The sequence below is a fragment of the Gordionus sp. m RMFG-2023 genome, chromosome 3, assembly GCF_954871325.1.
Source record: "Gordionus sp. m RMFG-2023 chromosome 3, tfGorSpeb1-WG-v2, whole genome shotgun sequence".
Classification (NCBI taxonomy): Eukaryota; Metazoa; Nematomorpha; class Gordioida; order Chordodea; family Parachordodidae; genus Gordionus; species Gordionus sp. m RMFG-2023.
In genome coordinates, this window is record NC_088777.1 from 23,734,306 (window position 1) to 23,747,449 (window position 13,144).

General features: G+C 28.5%; 1 protein-coding gene across 1 annotated transcript in view; it reads left to right on the plus strand.

The window, feature by feature from the left end:
* The window catches only part of LOC135926818 (uncharacterized), a 74,664-nt gene that overhangs the window by 36,849 nt on the left and 24,671 nt on the right, over positions 1-13,144 (plus strand). The window lies entirely within an intron of this gene.

A 13,144-nucleotide genomic window follows, 5' to 3' on the forward strand; every position in this document is an offset into this window, starting at 1 on the left:
TTTTGATTGACATTTAAATATAATATTTCAATAAAATAATGTAGTTAAGGTTAAAGTCTAAGCCGAAAAAACCTAACTAAAAACCGATATTAAATGAAAAGATTGATACCAAAAATATTACAAAATCATCATAAAGTGTTTACTTGATGTTGTTTTCCGGTCAATGAAATTTGATACGATATATATCTGAATTATTTCGTTTGTCAAGTAGTTATTTATTATATATTAATATGAGAGGATCAGGAAGAAGTTAAAAATAATAAAAATAAGACATATTTAGGAAAATATACTTTGGGCAATTTTCATTCATTCTATATAGATATAGCAAATGATATAGTTCATTTATGAATTATTGCCTTATGACTCGCTGTTTCACTTTCTTTATACCTAGAGATCAAAATTGAGAAAATTATATTTTCTCTAGTTCCCATTTATTATATGTAATATATATTATTTGTAATAGTTATAATATTTTATCAAATATTCTTTATATTAATTAGTAACAATTTTCTATCTCATTTTTTATCAACATTCTATGTTCTTTGTGGTATGAGTTGTCTTATTTTATCGTCACTTATAAATTATAACCTTTGTTTATAACTCTAAATTTGTAACCATTAAATATTGAGTTGGAAATACTCTCAATAAAACAACAAAACTTGTTCCTTGCCAAACTCTTCTCTGCCTTTAGACGTAAATGTCTGTGGCCTGCCACTAACGGATAAGGACTCCTTATCACCTTTTACTTAATATTCAGTTTGATGGAAATAAGGAATACCAAGCATGGCTCTGTTGTATCTACAATGCTATGCGCTTTATTACATATAACATACGTAAATATTGAGAAAACATATTAAAGATAATTATCAAATATTTATTGTTATTTTGAATATAAATACATTCTAAGACTATTTTCAAACCGAACGTTTTTCAAAGCGGTTTTTGAGACATGTTTTCTAGTAATCTTTCTTCCAAATAAAGGATGATAATTTATCGAATTAATTTTTTTATATATTATAATTTAAAAAACAATAATCCGGATACTAATTTCAGACGGTATTTAATCGTATTATAAATAAATTAATTCGATAAATTATTATCCTTTGTTTGGAAGTTATAAAGATTACTGGAAAACATGCTGCTGCTTTGAAAAAATGTCCTGTTTGAAAAGTGACCTAAGAGAAATGACAGTATAAGATGTGATAAGGTAAATATTCAAATGAATTACTTAAATATGACGGGTGAATCAGATATTTCTCCTTCGTTTGATGATGGATAAATCAAAAATTTAAATATTTTATATCTATTACTATTATATATTACCACATTATGAAAAGATGATAGATATTATGACTGCCAAATGCTTCGGATTAGTTGGGACATCCCCCTTGAGACATTTTTACATTGTCCATACATGAAAGCAAAAATGCACTTTGTTCCGAGTTAAAAAAAATTTTCCAATAATTCCGGCTTTATTTACACAGAAACTATGTGGCTTATTAACATCCAATTAATTACTCACATTATCTCAACACCAGAACTCCCGTTAGTGAGCATTGCCATTGTCCACTGCGTGGAATTGGGAGATGGATTTTAGGGGAGCAAAGAGAGGGAAAATAAGAAGAAATATAAAAAATGAAACAAAGATATGAGAGAATTCTAAAAGAATATAAGCTTTTATTACGACTTGACAATCATAAATTTTCAACACACGCATTTTTAGCCATATTGGAACATCTCTATTATTACCAAATCACTTAGACCTGAATTTCTCTTCTTTGAATGTCAAAATTAGTATATACATAAAATTTTATCTTTGTAAAATATTTTCTCAGGAATATTTCTATTGTATTTCATTTCTTTATTTTCCAACAATGTTAAGAGGAATAATAAAGCAATATGACCTAGCTCATGTTGATGTAGTAATCCTATATGATGATGCAGCAATTTAATAATATCTAAAAAATTTGTTTTTATACACCGAATAAAATTTTTTATCCCCTTCATTTTTTTACCTTTTTATTTTTGCATATATATTTGATGAATTTTTATATTTCATAGAAGTTAAAATCTAGAAAGCTTAGTGTTTTTAATTTAACCACTCTCCAAGAGTATAAATAGTTGTTTATTTTGTTTCAACAACATATATTTTGGTTTAGGCCTTGTATCTAAAAAACTGGGCCATGCCGGAAAACTTTAGTAAAAAGTTGAAACCGGGCCAGGTCGGGCCTTAACTAAATTCTCACCGGATCGGCCAGAGAAATTAGCCATTTGCTGACAACTGATTCATTTTATGATACAATTATTTGTTCTTATTAAAGGTTGTAGGTTCAATATGACCCGACCCCTTTCCCATTTGGTTGCCCGATTGTCAAACAATCGGGCCTACACTTTTTGTCCCACGGCAAATCGTACCCCTAATTTTACTTCCATTGAGGTAATAATCTTCTTTGGTTTTAAGAAATCCAAAGGACCCCGTGTTCGCCTACCTAAAAATAACTCAACAGGCGTAATCCCCTCTCGATTGCGAGAATTGAGGTAGTATAATTGAGACATGTAAGCCTCCTCTTTATGGGTTCCAGCCTTTTTAATCCAATTTTTAACAATGCCTACCATCCTCTCAGCTTGTCCATTCGAGCTGGGATGATATGGTGGAGCTAGAATGTGTTTTGTGACTCAACACAAAACTGTTTAAAATCTTCACTGACAAAGGCGGGACCCCCGTCAGACACTATCGTGTCGGGAAAACCGAACCGAGCATATAATTCTCTTAATTTTTTAACAACAATTTTTGTGGTATAGTACTTCGGCATATTCTATCCATTTAGAATACGAGTCTACCACTAAAAAATATGTTTTTTTATCAAGATCAAAGAAATCGATGTGGACACGTTCCCAAGGTTTCCTTGATTTAGGCCAAAATTGCCCTACCTCTATACGGGGCATAGGGGCACAGGCATTACAAGGAACGCATTTCCTGGTAATTCGTTCAATAACCTTGCCCATACCAGGCCACCATACATATTCTCGAGCTCAAGATTTCATCTTGTCTCGACCTTGATGACCGGCGTGCAATAATTTCATAATTTTACTCCGTAATTTATAAGGAATTACGGCCCTGTTTCCCCTCATAACACAATCATCAACAATATTATCCTTTCGGAATAGGTGGATTAACGGCTTGTGGTCAGTAAAAATTTCAAATTTTTTACCAATTAAATATTCACGGCATTTCGTCAAACCGAAAATCACGGCCAAAGCCTCCTGTTCAATCACCAAATATCTCGTTATCCCGAAAAACTCGGGAAAAAAAGGATGGGTCTTTCCACACCCTCAATTACATGTAATAAGGCTCCTCCAACACCTTTGTTGGAGGCATCAACAGCTAAAATAATTTCTAAATCATTGTTGAAACAGACTAAAATTGGCTCTTCCCCAATTTTTCCTTTTAAAACTTCAAATGATTCTTGTTGCTCTACTTTCCAATCGAAATGAACACCTTTTTTTAATAACTCATATAACGGGGCAGCTACCTTCGCAAAATCCTCTATAAAACAATGATAGTAATTTACCATACCCAAAAAGGACTGCACTTCAGCCTTATTATTGGGCTGATTCAAATTTAATATATTTTTCAAATTTTTTTGCAATGGCTTCACCTCAATCCCATTTATTTGATGGCCTAAATATTCGACCTCCATTACGCCCAAAATGCTTTTTTCTTTACTGGCTCTCAAGCCTTTACCATGAATTCTTTTAAAAACTTCCTCCAAACGATGGTTATGCTGCTCAGGCGTCATCCCTGTAATTAGCACATCATCCATGTAATAAAATACACCCTTTAGTCCTTGGAAAACGGACGCCATGGTGCGCTGAAAAATAGGCGCTGACACACTCAACCCAAATGGTAATCTACAAAAAGCGAACAACCCTTTGGGAGTCGTGATCGTCAATAATTTACGAATCTCCTCCCACAAAGGTAATTGTAAATAGGCTGACGAAAAATCAACCTTTGAAAAATATTTCGCTCCCTTCAACTGGGCCAAAATTTCCTCAATTCGGGGTAAAAGATATTTAACTTCTGCTACCCATCGATTAACGGTTACTCTGAAATGAGCACAGAGTCTCAATTTACCATTTGATTTCTTAACCGGTACCAACGGGGTTGCCCATACACTATATTCCACTGGAACAATAATGCCATCTTTAACCCACTGATCCAATTCTGCGTCAATTTCCTTTTTCCATTCAAAAGGAACTCGTCGACACGCTAGGAAAATAGGTGAAAATCCCTCCCTTAATTTTATATCTACTTGATAATCATTAAGACAACCTAATTTGTCTTCGAAAATTATTTCATACTTCCTCATTAAACGAGATATATTTTCACTCATTTTATGTAAATCATGAATACCAATAGCAACCATTGGGTTTTTATTAATGCTGGCATTGTTTTCAATCATAAGTTCCGTGGAATTTACATATTTATTGGAACTACGGGTTGAATTATCTGGTTTTACGGTGAAATCTACCCCTTCTATTTCATGAATCTTTTTCCGAGCAATATTTTTAGGTTTAGTCTCGTCTCGGACTGAACCATTATGTATTGCAAAAATATTCCAATAATTATTGAAAGGACCCAACTGAACAGGCCTAAAGGTAAACTTGAAAAAGAATCTATGTGTGTCAGACAATTTGATGGGTCTGAAATAATAGTTTTGGGAAAAACTAAGTTGGGAGTAAGTCTCCATGATTTTTTCTAGATTTATGGGTAGTAAAGAAAGATGTGGAAACCATCATGGGTAATTTCTTCGAGACATTATAGAAATGCTAGTCCCTGTGTCGAACAACATGTCAATATCCCTCGAGTCAACTCTTACGGTAACTCTGGGACAAGGACAAGGTTCGACTAATCTTTCAGTCATTAAAATATCATGTTTTAATTGACTGATCAATTTTAATCTCATTTGAAACATCAGTTTCATGAGAATTCCCATTTGAACATAAATTCAACTCGGAATTTAGTGGTTCCTTAACAATATTCATATTTTTTCTTGCAATATAACTGGGATATTTTTCCCATCTGAAAGTATTAATATTCCTTTCATCGGAATATTTAACAATACCCCTAGGATATTTCTCCCATTTAAAATCATTAGAATCTTTATTATTTTTATCATCATGAATAAAAAAATTTCGGTTATAACCACTGCTTTTACGAGAATTATATCTCATTTCAGCATGGTTGTGTACTTTATTATCATTTTTCCATCCCAATCTCCTACCTACTATATGATTACATTTGCAATCATATAGTCAATTTTTGATACAGCTTATGACTACATGTCCAGGTCTGTTACATTTAAAACATAAACGGGATTTACCATAATTCGATCGTAGAACCTCAAATTTGTTCGTGTTGGTACCCGAAATTTTTCTAACATTAGAATTTTCGAATGCCAGTTTCTTTAACGGAAAACCTTCACGAAAATTTTGTTCTTTGACCACACAGGTCTCTACCTTGTGGCCCCTATACCCACAGCTGGTACATTTCAAATCCTCTAAGTCCTTCTTACGATCAGAAAAACCATTTTTTTTAACGGAAATATTTTTTCCATTTGACCCTGTCGGACCACATATCTGGCCTTTATTAATACTACTATTAGCTATAACCAACTTATTTATATCTTGATACATAATCTTAATCACTTCTTTTAGTTCTTTTAATTCTTGGAGGATAATTACAGATCTCTCCACACTATTCAAACGATCATCGTTATTACATTCCAAAGTTTCTACCATTACTGGTCTGCCGTTCTTGATTTCATTTAAAACCATATTTAAATTACTTTCCAAGACCGAAATCTTTTTCCAACAATCTGCCGACACCGGAGTGTCTATTTTCCAATTATCATATACTTTGGTCGCAACCAGCGTACATTTTCCAAACAAAAATTTTATTACAATATATATAACATACAGTATGACCAACAATAAAACTGTCACTAATGAATTATTCACATCAAATTTATCAACCATTTGATACAAATCTTGATAATTATTACTCGGATACTCCGAAATTTTATTAAAGAAGCTAGGCTCACTATCAAAATTAAATATAAAGCCCATCTCATTATATGAAAAATTTATATTACTTTAAAACGGCCGTGTTAAATTTCTAAAAATTTACACAAAAAGGTGATTGCGTTGTGTTCTGAGCAGGGTTGCCATGTCTCCCCCCATCAGTGGGAGTCTCCCACAATTTTTTAGTTTACCCACATACATCTCACTCCCACAAAACTCCCACAATTAGAAATCTCCCACAAAAAGCTCCCACAATTTTTTAATTTCTCCCACAATTTTTTTTTTTTTAGCATTTTAAGGTTTTTAATATATAAATAATAATTTTGAGAGACAGTATTTGATTATTTTTATATTTAAAATAAATTTTAAATATTTATTCGAAAAATATGTCTAGTTCTTTTATTTTATTTTTCCGCTCTAAAATATATTTTTTAAAAATTCTCCAATTCTCCACTCGACATTTTCAAAATTTTTGTGTTAGAAAGAATAGAAGTTAGAACAGTATGTATAATTATTATAAATATATTTTAAATTACTTAATATATTTTATATCGTTATCTAGAATTGCAGTGCTCCACTCGACATTTTCAAAATTAATGTGTTAGAAGAATAGAACTTTTAGAAGTGGATATTATATCCCATACATAATGGTAAATATAGCTGATTCAGGGTTATCAATGAGTTGCATGTCAGCTTTCTGCGCTGATAATGCCTCTGTTAATTTTGGCAAAAATCAAAGTGTATTTACCGAATTGAGGCAGCACAATAATGAATTAATACCAATTGGCGGTATATGCCATATACTGCATAATTCTTGCAAGAAGGCAATGAATGTACTATCTGTAGATGTCAAAGTAATTGTGATGAAATGTTTTAACGAATTTAGTTCATCAACTAAAAGAGTCACTGAATTAAAAGAACTGGTGGAGTGGTCTGATTTAGAATGGTGTGAGTTGTTGCGATATGTACCTATCAGGTGGTTATCATTAATACTTGCCATCGAGAGAATTTTAAAATTTTACGAACCCTTAAAGAAATACTTCTTAAATAAAGATTTTAAAAGCTGTCCTAAAATCTTGAAAAATTTTTTCGAGGATGAAATGTCAGAAGCATATTTGGGATTAGTTTCACATGTAGGAAATCTACTTCATGTAGTTAATATTCAGTTGCAATCAGAAGATTCTTTATTGATAAAGATTCACAAAATCATGCTACAGCTCTGTTCATCTCTACAGTTAAAAATAGATAATAAATTTTATGATATTAAAATGTTCAAATATTACTATAATTAACGTATTTTTAAATGAAGCAAATATTTTTATTAAGACAATTTTGGAATATTTACAATCAAGATTTGATTTTAATAACTCTATTTACAAGTGTATAAATATTATGACCTTGGAACAGAAACCATCATTTGATGGTTTTTGTACTTTAATAAATATATTAAAATTACCGATAGACATTGAAGCCTTGTTTGGAGAGATTGTAATTTTTTCCATTTTTTATGATTCGCCAGAATACTTAAAGTTAGATGGTCTAAAAGCAGAGGAGAAATGGGTGGAATTTTTTCGTAATAACGATAAATCCCCATGCTTGGAAAAAATTTGCTAGTATGTTTTCTCCTTACCTAATTCTAATGCCTCATCGGAGCGCATTTTTAGCCTGAGAGAAATCGAATTTCTTTAACAACATTAGAGGCCGAGTTAATGGTTAAACAAAATTATAAAATGTCATGCCAGGAATTTTATAAATATTTTAATAACGACGGTAAACGTTTAGTTTCATCATTTAAATCTCAAATAAAATATAATTAACTATAACTATTTGACTTTCTATATTTTATAAAATCTTATTTATACATTTGCAGAAAATCAAATAAATTTATTTTTACATTGTAAAATTAATATTTTGAATATTTTGGCAAATCATAAAAATAAAGAAGCATTACAATCTCCTCAAACATGACATCATATTAAATCTTATTAATAATTATCCGATAATAGTAATAATATTCTTTCTTTGGTATTTCTGCAGCATAATTTAGTGAACCTTTATTAAATTATATTCTTCTGATTGCAACTGCATATTAACAGCATATAGTAGATTTCCTATATGTAAAATTCCTAAATATACTTCTGCCATTTATTTTTGAAAATTTTTTTCAAAATATTAGGACAGCTTTTATAATCTATTTATTTTTTAAAGGTTTGTAAAATTTTAAAATTCTACGATGGCGCGTATTAGGAGGAACCTGTCAACCAAAATATGCTGACTCAATTCTATAAATACACTCTGGTTTTTGCCAAATTCACCTAGGAATTATCAGATGAGAAAGCTGCCATGCAATTAATTGATAATGCCAAATCTGCCATATTTACCATTATGTATGGTTAGCTAATCTGGAGAAAATTTTTTTAATAGTTTTATTGAAATGACATTAATTTTGTTGAAATAGGGGAGGATCAAGGGAAATGTTTTGATATCTCCTTATTTGATGCATCTGTTAGAATTGCATATGTTTGCACATCTTTCAAATCGTCAAGAATTGACCTTCTGGATTTATATCCTAAAACATTGATGATAGCCTTGCTCAGTTGTGTTCTACAAAGTATACTTTTCATTTATATTAGTCGTTAAATATTATGGGGAAAGATTCTACCAACATTGTGATGTTAAGTAGCTCTCTGAATGTTGTACTGCATGATAGGTATTTACCATTTCCGCAACTGTAGTTGCATCTGTATTATTTCTTATTTTTGAAGAATATGTTTGTTTTGCAATAGATGTTGATAGACTGCCCTGTACTGATTTATGCTTTGAAGATTTTTGATGCCTCAAAATATCATATTCCCTTTTCCCATTGTATTAACTAAATACTGTAGAACAACTTCCCCACACTGATTATAATTATTTTTTACATTGTAAATTTAAAATTGTTTGTTTTTTTATAAAATCTTAATTATACATTTGCATAAATATATTTTTTTACATTGTAAAATTACAATTTTTTTATAAAATTTTATCTTGCTTACATTCTTTTGTATTTAAAAAAGATTGTTGGTTATTATTTTTAAACTAATATATTATAATAAGTATGTTATTTTAATAATAAAGATAGTATTTAAGAAATTTTGTGTCGTACTATAATTACCTATTTTGAAAAAGAGTTGGATATTTTATTTTGAAAAATAGTTGGCTATTTTATTTTGAAAAATAGTTGGCTATTTTATTTTAAATAGTTGGCTATTTTATTTTGAAAAATAGTTGTCTATTTATTTTGAAAAATAATTACCTATTTTATTTTGGAAAATAGATTCGATTTTATATTTATAAAATAAGCGGATAACTAAGTCAATTCTAAATCAAAAAATTATTTTTTAGCAATTTTCATATTTCTCCCACAATTTTTATATTACTCTCATAAATAACCGAATTTCTCCCACAATTTGAAAATTTTGACCTGGCAACCCTGATTACGATCCTAGTCAGTTTATAAAAATAATAAGCGGATAACTAAGTCAATTCTAAATCCCGGCCGCAGGCCGGGCCAAAAATTTTTTTTTAGCAATTTTCATATTTCTCCCACAATTTTTATATTACTCCCACAAAATACCGAATTTCTCCCACAATTTGAAAATTTTGACCTGGCAACCCTGGTTCTGAGTAGAGATACAAAATATAAAATAAAATATTTTTTACCTTAAAATACCGAATAACCCTGGAATCGAAACTATCCTGGTAGTCGCGGTCAACAACTGTCAAAACTCACAAATTAACTACGAAAACGAAACAAAGAAAACTTACCCCAATCAAATATATAAAAAAAATAACTCCTTAATATACAAAAAGACCTTCTTACTAATTCTTAGACTTAGTAAAATTTCCACAACAGATGATTACAAACGGTTTTTATTTAAAATACTCGAATTATTTAAAAACCATAAAGAAAAAATTGTATTAAAAAAAGAAATTTTCATCGTAAAAAGATTAATGATTCATGTAAAAAAATATATCAAAAATCAAAGTTTTTAATGATTGACATTTTTTTAATATATATAAAAAAAATGTTATAATTTACAACAGTATTGTAAATATTTACTTCATTAAGATATTCTATAAAAATAAATTTAAATAAACTCTCATAAAACAATATTTCTGATTCACATAAAATGGCTAATTTCTGATTCACCGGTTATCAAATAAAGGAGAAATTTATAATTCCCTATCATTCTTGACGGGTTATCTACTTTTTAAAATATAACTCTTTTGATATTTAAAAAACTATAATAACAAGGCTATTCTTTGAAAAAATGATAGATATCAGGGCTGTCAGATGTTTCAAATAAGTTTGGAGAGCCTGGTTCTTGGGATATTTTTTTATTGTTTATACAGGACAGTAAGAATGTACTTGATTTCTGTTATAAAAAATCAATTTTTTTCTACTTAAACTATTTCATTACCTACTCAAATTATCTAAAACCAGAACTTCCGTTAGTCATCATTGAAATTTCCAAATACCTGTCCATAAAATATATATGTAGAATTTTCATCATACCTCCTTCATAATCAAATAAAAAGGAAATTAATATTCACCCATCACAAATAAAGAATATATGGTTTTAGTATTTTATAAATTATTATCTTAAATTTGCATTTTAAACATGTTTATTTCAATCATTTAACTACACATTGAATAAAAACCTCTTTATTTTATAAGAATAAGATCGCTAGTAGTCAGAGGTAGAGATTGATAATACAAGAACTTGGAAAGCGGTAGTATTGATTGAAAATGTATAATTTATAGTTAACTATTTATCTAATCAGAATTCTTTTATATAAATTAACAATTAATATTTTTTAAGACAAGGATTTTATTTGTTTGAATATCATTTTTTAATCAAAATAAGTATCGTCGATAATATAAAATTTTTAGGTAATCTTTTTTTCTGAAATAATATATATATCAAAATTAAACATCATTTAATATAACTAAATGTTCAATTTACATAATATCACGATCTATATTATTGCCTTAAACAGTAATCATTTAAATAGACCTGTATATTTACGCTTTAGACAATAAAAATAAAGAACTTTAAATTGAAATAAAACATTATTATATATTACATGTTACCAACATGTAACAAATAACATTTGCATAGTTGAAATTAATTAATATATATTTTACTAACATATTTAGTTTAAAACAAAAATTCTTTATTTTATAAGATTTATAAATTAGGTGAAAGTATTAAATGTATACTATTCTCAACATATAAGGGACTATCATATTAATGGTTAAGTTAACTACCTCAATAATCAGAAGATATTTTTTTGAAATCATTTTCTAAAGGTTCCAGCAAATGTATACTCTGTTCAGCTTTCCAAATTACTGAACAAAATTCTAAAACTGTTTAAAATAGCTGGTTGGGAAACTCTTAATTTAAATATCAATATTATAAAATTCAATAATATTAATGGTGTGATAATTAAACCAAAATATAGTATAAGATTTTTATGCATAATACACAATGTAGCACAGATGCAAAGCATTCACCTTTGATATGGAGTATCATAAGTTCAAATCTGGTGTTTGCAATTAACATTAATATAGTCTCCTTAAATTCAAAAAATTGAAAATATGATTACAAAAAAATTAATAAATTCTATAAAGTTGACTCTAATAGTGATGGTTGGAAAAATATTACAGGAGTACCCATTATTAATTTTATAATTGCTACCCCACAACCCATAATCTATTTAGCTATAGACACAGGAAGGATTCTCATATAGGAGAATTTATTTAAAATGAACTCATCAAAGTAATTGAAGAAGTTGGAAGTAATTATATCATTGTTAATTTAAGAAATATGAAAGGACCTGGGATATTATAAAAATAAGCACAAAGAAAACGGAAAATTAAATCTGCTAATAATTAAGTTTTTTTATAGTAAAATTTTGCCTTTCTTGTCTTCATAGATATTTAAATCATATTGTTTTTAAAAAACGTTGTTCGAAGTATAATCTAAAAATGGGAGATTATACATATCACAATAGACATTGTCGTATAACATATTCTAATATCATAACTAATTTTAATATTAACATTTAAAGTATTTGATTCTATTACAAAAGAGGAAATATATTTGTAATTGAAATGACATATTCTTTTAAGATTCTTTGCCTATTCCTGTTGAATAGCGTATATTATTTAAGCAATTTTTTTTAGGCAGTATATTAATCAAAATGGGCACTATTTTTATTATCAACAAATTAGTTTTCTGGGCGGTAAAGTAATTTAAAATGGACAGTATTATTTTATCAAAAATAATAAACAATTTGGGCATAAATTAAGTTGAATTGTAATAAAATTGTATTGTACAGTATTATTTGAAAATTGTTTATTAGTTATATAAATATCTTTTTATTATTAGTTATCAAGTATGGTATGAAAATTAATATATCAAATATGAAAAAGTTAGTGAATTAAATATAATATCAATATTGTTATGAAATTGCTGTTAATTTTTATATCTAAAATTTAATTAAATCTTATATAATATTGTACAAGAGCCTTTTAAGTATTTTTACAAATATCACTTTTATTTTAAGTTATCAACAATATTTTATAAAAATTAACAAATATATCTGACAAATGATTTGTCACCAAAAACCAAAGGAAATCCATTGTGAATGGCTTTTGCAGCATCTGAAAATACTTCTATTATTTTAACCCAATGTCCAGATATCTAATTCAAATCCCCAGAGTTGTTAAACGCTACTTTTAAAAGTAGCTCGCTACCGCTACCGCGATTTGTTAAAAGAAGTAGCGCGTTACCGCTATCGCTATTTGTCAAAAAAAGTAGCTCGATATTAGCTACTATTTTTTAAAAGTAGCTTTAGCTACTTTTTAAGCTACTTTTTATAAAAAAAAATTACAAACAAAATTTTTATTTTTTACTTATAATGTTATTGTATAGTAAATATATAAAAATCAACATTTATAAATATTAAAATATAGTTAGTTTTGATTATATGTAATAAAAATAAATATTTA